A 12,059-nucleotide genomic window follows, 5' to 3' on the forward strand; every position below is an offset into this window, starting at 1 on the left:
CCAAACTTTATTACTTTTGATTCTATTGTAAATGAAATTGTTTTCTTAATTTCACTTTGAATCATTCACTTATTACAATTTTTTACTCATCAGAGACACACAGAGGAAAATCCAACTGTTGTAGTTGCAGAGAAAACTTGGCTGAAAGCCTGTGAATCAACATTTCTCAAAACGTATTCCTTCAAATTCTATGTGAAGAAAGTGTTCTGTGTCAAATAATTTTGGCAGATGTTGACTTTCTTAAAGTTTCATGATACCTGTAAACATATAGAAGAGTCTGAGAAGTCAGGCAGCACCTTGAAGCCTTAAATCCTATAAAAAGCAAAGCTCTTTTGTCTAATTTGAAGTACATAATCCTGAATGCAAATGATTTTCAGATCCTTCTTACAATGTGATAAGATACAGAATTTATGTGGCTGAGGTCTTGGAAAGACAAAATTAAGTCATTTCATAATTTTGCCTAGAGTAATAGTTAATGGTTGGTCATGATATTTGTTGTAAAATGCGTTAAGTGCCAGTGGAGATAGTTCTCTTTGAAAGTGACATTTAAATTCGGTCAGTAAAATACGGCCTTTTGTTGAATTTTTTCCCTTGGATTAAATTTTTGAAATCGGTTTCCTAACTAAATGTTAATATCAATACTCAATAATAAGAGCAGGATACTTAAGACTGGAGGAATGGGGCCTTGGGGAACAATTAGATGAATAATAAGCACACAGTAATTTTAAGTTTAGGTAGGTAAGGTATAAAAAAGCAACATAGCCTGAAGAGTCAGACAGGCTCATGTTTGTCTCTTAGATCTACATGTATCACTTGGGAGAGAGTGGACATATCTAAGGGCCTCCTGAATCTCAGTTTTGTCACATTAAAATGGTCCCTAGTTTTAAAGAAATTCTTTTTTGTGTGTGGGGGGACATTTGGGTGGCTCAGTAGTTAAGTGCCGACTTCAGCTCAGGTCATGATCTCGCGGTTCGTGAGTTCGAGCCCCGCGTCGGGCTCTGTGCTGACGGCTCGGAGCCTGGAGCCTGCTTTGGATTCTGTGTCTCCCTCTCTCTCAGCCTCTCTCCCCCTCCCCCCCCCCCCCGGCTTACACTCTGTCTCTGTCTCTCAAAACTAAATAAATATTAAAAAAAAGAAATTCTTTCTTTATTTTGAGAGAGAGAGAAGGAAAGTGTGAGCAGGGGAGGGGCAGAGAGAGAGAGGGAAAGAGAGAATCTCAAGCAGGCTCGACTGTCAGCACACAGTCCATGAGGGGCTCAAACTCATGAAACCATGAGATCCTGACCTGAATCAAAATCAAGAATCGGATGCTCAACCGAGCCACCCAGGTGCCCCTAAAATTGTCTTAACAGCTGCGTCACTTTATCAGATACATAGAATGCCACATGCATCACTCAAATGTAAAATGGCTTTGTTCCCTAAAGTAAGGATATAGGATTTATTATTCCATTTTGCATATGCTTTTTTGTATCCTTGCAGTTTGGATCTAATTTGAAGGAACACTGGCGTTCGAAATCTGGCATCAGTATAGGGCCTTGCGTAAAGAGTGGATCCAAGCGTTCCACCCATCCGAACTACACTCAAAGCTTCCCCAGGCATAATTCAGAACTGGGCAACTTATCGTCAGTGTTCCCCGACTCTTCTTCCCATCTGCTTTCCCTGTAACTCATTCCCTCCCTGTCTCTGAAGTACCAGTCTGTCCTGACAAAATCAACTTTCTGGAAGAAGTAATGTGTCAGTCTGTCTGGGTGGCTATAACAAAATGCCAGAGACTGAGTGACTTATAAACAACAAACATTTTTTTCTCACAGTTCTGGAGTCTGGTAAACCCAGGATGATGGCACTGGCATATTCAGTGTTAGTGAAAACTCTCTTCTGGATTGCAGACTGCCATCTTGCTGTGTGCTCACAGGATGGAGGGGGCTAGGGCGCCCTGTCAGGTCTCTTTTTTTTTTTTTTTTTTTTTAATTAATTTCCCTTAGCATCTAGTTTATTGCTGAGGAACATCAATGCACCTTGGCAATCACCACCCAACCTCACTGCCTTTATAGTTATTCTTGTCTTCCATAGTTTCAACTGCCTGGTATACTGTATCAGTGGATCCTATGAGACAATTTGTGTATTGTCTTTCTTCTTATTTTATTTTTTTTTAAATTTTTTTAAATGTTTTTATTTATTTTTGAGACAGAGAGAGACAGAGCATGAGCAGGGGAGGGGCAGGGAGAGAGGGAGACACGGAATCTGAAGCAGGCTCCGGGCTCTGAGCTGTCAGCACAGAGCCCGATGCGGGGCTCGAACTCCTGGACCGCGAGATCATGACCTGAGCCAAAGTCGGACGCTCAACCAACTGAGCCACCCAGGTGCCCCTCTTTCTTCTTATTTTAAAAACACATATTATAGTTTTGTCGATTGTTCTTCCCGGGTGTGTGGTTTCCTCAAGGGCCATTATATCTATCTAGTGTTTGTCAAGACTCTTTTATGAGGGCATTAATCTCATTTAGAAGGGCTCCGCCCTCCTGACCTCCCCACCTCCCCAAGACCCCACCACTTAGCACCATCACATTGGGAACTGGGATTTCAATATGAATTTTGGGAGGACACCAACATTCAAACCATAGCATAATGTAAAATTGAGCCAACAGATTACCTGTAGCAATGTTGTTTGCAATTTTTTCTCTCTAGGGACCAAAAGGCATTATTTCTAGATAAAGAAATGTTGGAACATTGTCCTCGAGGCCATGAGAAGGTATGAATTCTATTTTGAATAGGTGATCCTTTCCTAATGCTTCTGGTTTTATTATATGTGCCTGACGACCAATTCCATGAAACCTCTTCTACTTGGTTCTCAATCTTTGTGGGAAAGAAAAGCATCAACCCTGGGTTTTTGATGCTTTCTTGCTTTATGTCCGATGCTAGGAAGTTGGACTGGGAAGAGAAAAGCTAGCTTCAAGGAGACTAAGTAGACAGATGGAAAATATCAACCGAATTCAGACCTAACAATAAAGCATAACAATGTGGCTGCTAGTCTTTGTTATTACAATCTCTAAAACCTTTATTTTTTGTACTGGAAATAACAATTCTCCAAACATATTTGTTGACATGAAAATAGAATTATAGCAACTTACTGGGGGCTATGGCATTGATTTTTTTCTTTCATTCTTGACTTTCCTACAATTTAAGTTTATTAGCAAACGATTTTGTGACTTGTTTTAAGCTGATGATTAAAGTTTAACATAAAAAAAAAAAATCACTCAAGGGATAGAACAAGGGAGCTTCAGAAGTGAGAACTAATCAATTCAGTAAAAATTTACCCAGTCCATGAGGAGGCCTTTAAGGAGTAGGGAAAAATCTAGGTGGCTCTTTCTTGGGAGAAGTGAAATGAATGGTTAGCTCATTCAGGGCCCTAACAGCCCTAAAGCTAAGATCTTTCTTTTGTTGGGACTCAAGACTCAACTCTCGCCAGTGGAAAAAGAAGTTGGATGATGCAGTCAGGCGAAGCTGTAAGTTTCCCAGAATCATGGCTTTTCCCCCATGACCATTGAAGAGGACAGTCTAATAAAAGGGCTAGATACCAAAATAATTTTTTTTTTTTTAATTTTTTTTCAACGTTTTTTATTTATTTTTGGGACAGAGAGAGACAGAGCATGAACGGGGGAGGGGCAGAGAGAGAGGGAGACACAGAATTGGAAACAGGCTCCAGGCTCCGAGCCATCAGCCCAGAGCCCGACGCGGGGCTCGAACTCACGGACCGCGAGATCGTGACCTGGCTGAAGTCGGACGCTTAACCGACTGCGCCACCCAGGCGCCCCCCAAAATAATTTTTTTAAACAGCAAAAGGCATTTTTGACTTTGTCAAACCAAGCACAATATGGATCCAGTCACAGATCTTTCTCCTAATTGCTAAACTAGAATATTTGTGGTTTTTTTTGTTTTTTTGTTTTTTTTTTTTTTTTTTGTTTGTTTGAGCCTTACTGGCAAACAATGGATGCTCTCATTCAGTGCTGTTGAAAGAAGCCTGGCTGTATTCATTATTTCAAACGCCAATAGTTTAGGCAAAATATGAAATGTTTCGTATCAAGTTACAGAAAAGAAGGTTCTCTAAAGCTGTGAAATGGAGAATGTAACTCATTGGTCCTATTTCTCAAATTACTCCTTTTACATTTGAGTAATGGTAAGAGTCAAATCATAGAACTATTTAGCTAGAAGGGAGTATTGCATCCAAATTCCTTACATTTTACATATGAAGAAACTAGAGATCCAGAGAAATCATGCTTCAGAACAAATGATTTAATGAATAAAACCTGTGAAACCGATGCCCGGGAATTAAAAACAGCTGTGAAAAACATCATTTGCGATTACTTCCTGGAGACAATTGAACAAACGTGAAATGTGGAAAAGTAAAGGTGGGAGAGAGCTTAATTAATAAGGAAGAATTTTGCTGAAATTCCTGAGAGTTAAATTCCTGAGAGAAATTCATAACCAGAGTAATGGCAAAACACTTCAGGCTTTTACCATTCTGTATTATCGGATATCCATAACCAGGTGAAGCCATCATTATGCGGTTGTCAGAGACCCTCTGGGAAGGGTCAGCTGGGCTATTATGGAGATTACTTCACCACCAGTAATAGAAGAAAGCAGTGAATTTATGGATGATGTGTTCAGAGAGAGAGAGATTTTTTAAATGACAGCCCATAAATGGTGGTCGCCTGGACTTAATCTTAGAATCTAATAAAGAATTAGAATTTTTTGTTCTTAGAGCTCTACTAGCAATCATTCTTTACTCATCATGTTATTCTCCATCAGATTATTTATCAGAAGGGATCTTCTCATTCTACAGGTATGAAAATTAAGAACAAAATGGAAGCAGAGAATCAATAGCAACATGTCCTCTGTTAAGCTTCCAAGGCCTTGATTCATTGTTTAGCCAGAGGTCCCATAATCCTTAATAAGGGGAAATTTTCAAGGCTAATACTGTGAAGGAGCCATTACTTGTTAGAAAGAGGGAGACGGTAATGACCCTGACCCATTTTATCTTATTTTTCTAGTAATGAAAGAATATATTGAAGTAAGCAAGTTAGTATAATTTCCAAGACATGGTCTCTAAAACCCTCTTCTGTAAGAATGAGATAATACTAATAACATTAGAGCCAATACAATAGGAAATTCCAAATGTAATCATGATACCCTGCAGCTTAAAAATCCTTCAGTGTTATCCATGGACTTTCTAGGGCCAAAGATAAAAATCCCGGGGCACCTGGGTAGCTTGGTTGGTAGAGCGTGTCACTCTTGATCCTTGGGGTGTAGGTTTGAGTCCCACGTTGAGTGTAGACATTACTTAAAAATAAAATCTAGGGGTACCTGTCAGTGGAGAGCCTTCTTGGAATTCTGTTTCCCTCTATGTCTGCCTCTCTCTCTCTCTTTCTCTCAAAATAAATAAATAAACTTAAAAAAAAAAAAAAAAGGTAAAAATCCCTAACATAGACTAGTGTGCCCTCCTTGATCTGACCCTGGCCGTAGTCTTCTCTCACTTCCTCAGCCATACCATGATCCATCCGGCCTCAGAGTTTCACATACGCCATTGGCAGTATTCAGTGTTCATCCTCCATCGTTAGAACTCAACATATTTTGGGGGGGAAAACCTTCCCTCACCCCCTACCTCATTACGTTTCCCCCAGTAATCACTGTTATGTAAGCAACTAGTTAATGTCTTTCACACACTTTCATAGAGACATGGTCTATGCCGCCTGTTTACGCCGATACCGTAGCACCTGGTGTCCCATCAGGCACGTGGTAGGTGCCTACATATTTGTGGAATGAAATAACAGCTGACTTAAATACGCGATACATAGTAAATACTCGATATTAACAGCGATGTTAGTTTTGAATTTGTTTTACTTTCCCTCTGTTGCTTGATTTTCCTTACCAGTTATTTGGAGTTACAAGATGTCTACCCAGCATTGGGAGGAAATCTGGAGTATGAAGGACGAGTGGTGTTCCACCGTATGCACTAGGAGCTTAATACACATCTGTACTCACTAATGATGATGATGGCAAAGCTGCCTGGCCCAGAAAAATCTAAAACACTGACTTTAGGCCTAATATCTCTATATAAACTAGGTTAGCTCTCAGGGTACTTCATCATTGTTAAGTACATCAACTAAGGTGATACTACATTAGTTATCTGTTTAAAAATTCAGACAAGTTTTCTTTAAGTGTTTATCAGAAATGACTTGTTCTGCTATGGGTACCTTTAGAAAGCAGAAAAGTCTTAACTCCTGGTTCTGTCGAAAGAAGTTGAAGAATGTTTATCGGAACTAAGACATTATTTTTTACAAATTTCTTTTAAAGTTTATTTATTTAAATTTTTTTTAACATTTATTTATTTTTGAGACAGAGAGAGACAGAGCATGAACGGGGGAGGGTCAGAGAGAGGGAGACACAGAATCTGAAACAGGCTCCAGGCTCTGAGCTGTCAGCACAGGGCCCGACGCGGGGCTCGAACTCACGGACCGCGAGATCATGACCTGAGCCGAAGTTGGCCGCTTAACCGACTGAGCCACCCAGGCGCCCCTAAAGTTTATTTATTTATTTAGAGAGAGCTCGTTCGTACATGGAGGGAGAGGCAGAAAGAGAATCCCAAGCAGGCTCCGTGCTCTCAACAAAGAGCCCCACTTGGGGCTTGATCTCATGAACCCTGAGATCATAATCTGAGCCAAAATCAAGAGTTGGTCACTTACCCAACTGAGCCATCTAGGTGCCCCAGAACTAGGATATTTTAAAAAAGTTATTTTCATGTTTATTTATTTTTGAGAGAGAGAGCACAAGCAGGGGAGGGGCAGAGAGAAAGAGGGAGACACAGAATCTGAAGCAGGCTCCAGGCTCAGCTGTCAGCACAGAACCTGATGCAGGGCTCGATCCCATGAACCGTGAGATCATGACCTGAGCTGAAGTCAGATGCTCAACTGACTTAGCCACCCAGGCGCCCCCAGAACTAGGATATTTTTTAATATCCATTATCAACAATAGTGATACTCACTGTTCTGACTATCTTCTTTAGGGTGGTCCCCAGAACAACCTGCTGGGTAGTAAAATTACAGTAGGATTGGGAAGGAGGTTCAAATCACAAACTCTGGAGGAGGCAGAATTGGTTCATATCTTACCTTTACTACTTATAGCAGTTGGATATCCTATCAACCTTGGGCACATCAACCTTCCTAGCCTCCATTTTTTTCACCTGTAAAATGTGATTTATAATAAGCAACACCAACGTTTGGTGAATCCATTTTACATTATTGAAAATCACAACATAAATATCCTTCGGTACCAGTGGTTCTTGATAGTGGTAGGAAGGAAGGGTTTTGTCTCTCAGGGGACAAAATGGAGACATTTTGTTCCAGTGGGGGTGGGTGGGTAGATGGCTTGGGGAGGTGGGTGACTACTGGCTTCTAGTGGGTAGACACCAGGAATGTTGGTAAACATCTCAAAATGCTATGACAGGTCTTTAAAGAATTATCCAGTTCAAAATGTCAATAGTACTCCTGGCTGGGTGTCTGTTTATAATGAGGCTGAAAAACCCTGTTTATAGTGAAATGGTTAAATAATCACTACAGTCATTAAAAGAATGAGGAGATGATCTATGGACAGACATAGAAAGATTTCCAGGAGATGTAGTTAAAGTGAGTAAAGCAACTTACAGAGTTGTATTTATAATATAATGCCATTAATAACCAACCTCTTTTCTATGTGCCTGTGTGAGTTTCCACATACACATAAAAGATCTGGAGGGACACATATCAGCTTGTTAATCAGTGGCATCTATGGGGAAAAGGCATGTTAAGGACTGTTTGCATTTCTTTTTTTTTTTAATTTTTTTTTTTTTAACATTTATTTATTTTTGAGACAGAGAGAGACAGCATGAACGGGGGAGGGTCAGAGAGAGGGAGACACAGAATCTGAAGCAGGCTCCAGGCTCCGAGCTGTCAGCACAGAGCCCGACGCTGGGCTCAAACTCACGGACCGCGAGATCATGACCTGAGCTGAAGTCGGCCACTTAACCGACAGAGCCACCCAGGCGCCCCTGCATTTCTTAATCGTCACACTTTCTAATGGATTTTTACAACTAGAAGGTATTACATTTCTAATTTTGATAACTTTTAAAAATAAATTCCGAGCTCCTACAGTTCTTATGAGGACTAAAGTAGATAATACAGGAAATGTCAACAAAATGCCAATATACAATAAGCCCCCCTCCCCCGAAAATAGTTACAGTTATTATTTGTTATTAGAAATTACATAAGTTTCATTTGGGGCTTATTGAAAGAACTCTTCATCTTCTGTCATTTTGTACACCTGGAAAAGGGAAAACACTCATGAAATACATAAAAGTATGCATACCACTTTACATTCAGAGTACAAATCTTCTAATCACTGATGACCTCAGAGGCGTCGATTTGGTCTTTCCACACACCCTTTCTGGTCAAGCGTTCATGATATAGCACTTTATAGAGTAAACTTTGAAATCAAAGCATGATCTTCGTATACAAAAGCTGGACAAATTTCCACAATGAATAGAATCATGTATTCAGTACCCAGTTCAAACAAAAGAAATTACCAGTACCCAGAATCCTCCTTCCACAGGTAGCCACATCTTTGGTTTCTAACACTATAGATTAGTTTTGTTGGTTTCTAAACTTTACATGAAGGGAATCATGCAGTATATAGTCTTTTCTGTTTGACTTCTTTAACTTAACATTATATGTGAGAAATTCCCACATTAGGTGTAACAGATCACTCATTTTCATTGCTGAACAGTAGTCCATTGTATGCATACACAATATATCCATTCTATCGTTGATGGCCATTTGGATTTTCTAGTTTGAGGCTACTATGAATAGTGCTGTTATGTACATACTTACACATGTCTTTGGTATATATAAGTATGCATTTCTATTTATATGTACCTAGGAGTGGGCTTTTGGGCTCATATGCTATGTGAGTGTTTACTTTTAGCAGCTGCTACTAAACAGTTTTCAAAAGTGATTTTTTTACTAAGCTATATACTACCAGCAGTATATGAGCATTTTCTGTTGCACCACAACATCCTCACTAAGAGTTGGTGTTTTAATTTTAGCTATTCTGGTAGGATATAACTCATTTTTAAATGTTAAGTAACTTACTGGAGCCTATTGTTTCCTTTTTTAAAAAGGTATGTTTTTGAGTGTGTTACTTTTTGGTAGAAAGCTATTCACCAAATTGTTAATAGTAACTATCTGAGTGGTAGAATTATGGGTCATTTTGTTTCTTTGCTTTCTATTTATTTCTACCTTTTTTTTTTAGTGTTCATTTATTTTTGAGAGAGAGAGAGAGAGAGAGAGAGAGAGAGAGAGACAGAGCATGAACGGGGGAGGGTCAGAGAGAGGGAGACACAGAATCTGAAACAGGCTCCAGGCTCTGAGCTGTCAGCACAGGGCCTGACGCGGTGCTTGAACTCACAAGCTGCGAGATCATGACCTGAGCCGAAGTTGTTCACTCAACTGACTGAGCCACCCAGGTGCCCCTATTTCTATGTTTTAAACTTATAAAATGAACATGCTATGATAACAGAAATAATATAAAAGTGGTAGTATTTCCCAAAGTCTTTTCATTAAAACATTAATTCCAAGGATGTTAATAGATATTCCTGAAAATAGTTTCAAGGCTAAGTGTGACTTGTTCATTACAAGATTGCTCAGACTTAGAGATGCTAATGTGTTTTCTAAATCCCTTACACATGCGTACTATATAACAGCATGTAAGGTTTCTGGGACTTAAAATTTCCAAAATACCCATTTCTACCTCAAGGACCTAGTGTACTAAGAAACATTATTTGCAAAATGCTAAATAAAATGGGAGATACAAAAATGTAACACATAAAAATAGTTTCCCCCAAAAGCAAATAATCCTTATAATAGAGGGAGTGTCCATAAACAAGTCTTCCCTGTGTGACTGAACACTGAGAATTTTTATGCTGCTTTAAGTGAATTTGAAGTTATCCAAAACGTCAATCCAAGAGTCTAATCCCATGGTATTTTTCTATTTGCCCCCCTGTCTTGGAAAGTTAGCTATTCGAGTGTCTTCGGTAATTATAACCCTGGGTTTAGATTATAAGGTTTAAAATCATATAGAGAGACAGAGGTCACAGGACCCACAGGATCTCGGACCTCAGGCTTTCTCTGATGATTCTTTGGACTCCAACACCAACTTATTTCTTGTAACAAGATAAGACAAAGCAGATTTAGGCCGGTTTCAAAGAGAACTCCTAGTTGGTCGTGCAAATCGTAGATACTTGTCACCATATCCAACAATAAAATTTAACAACCAAAGGGTTTTACTGAGGGCAAGAATTATTCCCCAGTGTTGCCAAGTTCCTAACAGTGCCAAATATGCTACATTGCCAAGAATGTTAGCCAACTTGGCAGTGTTACAAAAGGGCGTGGTTTGGAGTGAGAGACTTGGGTTTAAATTTCAGTTCCACCACTTATTCAGTTGTGTGACTTTCTATGACTTTTAATTTCCTTGAGTGTGAAATAAGAATGAAATAATACCTCTCTTTTAGGTTGTTGAAAGTGAATTAACCTAATATGCGTGAAAGCACCTGCCCAATAAGGTACCAAAGATAGCAGGGCTCTCAGGGAACGGGGTTTCCTTCTTTGATGAAATGAAATATAAGCATTGGCAAGGCTGCAGCTGATCTAGGCCACAGCCAAAATGTATTTATTTCTCCACTCAGTTTCACACAATTGGATGCTTTTCTTTTCACTCTGTCTCCCCCCACCGCATCCCCAATTCTTTCTCCTGATACCATAACCTCTTCTTTCTCTCCTTGTACCATCCTGGATTTTCATTGCCCAAGAGAAACCGTGCTTTGGCCAGTTCTGGATAATGGTAACGATAAAATGTAAGGCGCTTTACCCCTCTCTGGTATTCAACCAAGAACGCTTGAAAGAACAAAAGACTTAAGGATCCTGATCAAGTTTTAGGACTATCTTTGATGGTAATGTTTTGCTTCGGGGAACTTCTTGATATGTCTCAAATTCATTTTTGAGTGATTATTTATTGAACACCTACTACATGCTAGGTGCTTTCTAGGTTTGGCTGGTGCTACTGAACAGGCTGGTCTTGTTCTTTAAGTTTTCTCAAAGAATGTTTAAACCAGAAATCTATTTCTTGAAGAGTCAGCATTCTTGGGCCTTCTAGATCTTTCCACATTCAGACAGCACTTTCTTTCTTTTTTTTTTCAATATATGAAATTTATTGTCAAATTGGTTTCCATACAACACCCAGTGCTCATCCCAAAAGGTGCCCTCCTCAATACCCATCCCCCACCCTCCCCTCCCTCCCACCCCCCATCAACCCTCAGTTTGTTCTCAGTTTTTAACAGTCTCTTATGCTTTGGCTCTCTCCCACTCTAACCTCCTTTTTTTTTTTTTTTTATCCTTTCCCTCCTCCATGGGTTTCTGTTAAGTTTCTCAGGATCCACATAAGAGTGAAACCATATGGTATCTGTCTTTCTCTGTATGGCTTATTTCACTTAGCATCACACTCTCCAGTTCCATCCACGTTGCTACAAAGGGCCATATTTTGTTCTTTCTCATTGCCATGTACAGACAGCACTTTCAAAGCAAAGAAGAAAACTAATAGACAATATTAGTTTATATTATAGACAATATTATAACTGATATGACTAATATCAGTTATATAAGATATTTGGGCTAATCTGTGCTTAACTATTTTGGAAATAGGGAACAATTGCATTTTTGCTATCAACTGGCTCACTAAAGATCTTTTCAAAGTTCTGATTTTTAGTTATCACCTTAGATAAGGTGCAGGTACCTCTTTTGTTCTGTTCCAGAAACCCCTGTAACTGTAGGCTTTATATATTAGATTCTTCTGGTGTAGATATTCTTCATACTTCCTGGGCTCCCCGCACCCACAACCTTTAAGTTTTAAATAGACTACAGAATGAAAACAACTTGGAAACTCTAGCTTTAGAGTTCCCAGCTCTTATGAGGTGGAAACAG

This window comes from Neofelis nebulosa, chromosome 5 (genome assembly GCF_028018385.1).
Source record: "Neofelis nebulosa isolate mNeoNeb1 chromosome 5, mNeoNeb1.pri, whole genome shotgun sequence".
NCBI classification, from domain to species: domain Eukaryota; kingdom Metazoa; phylum Chordata; class Mammalia; order Carnivora; family Felidae; genus Neofelis; species Neofelis nebulosa.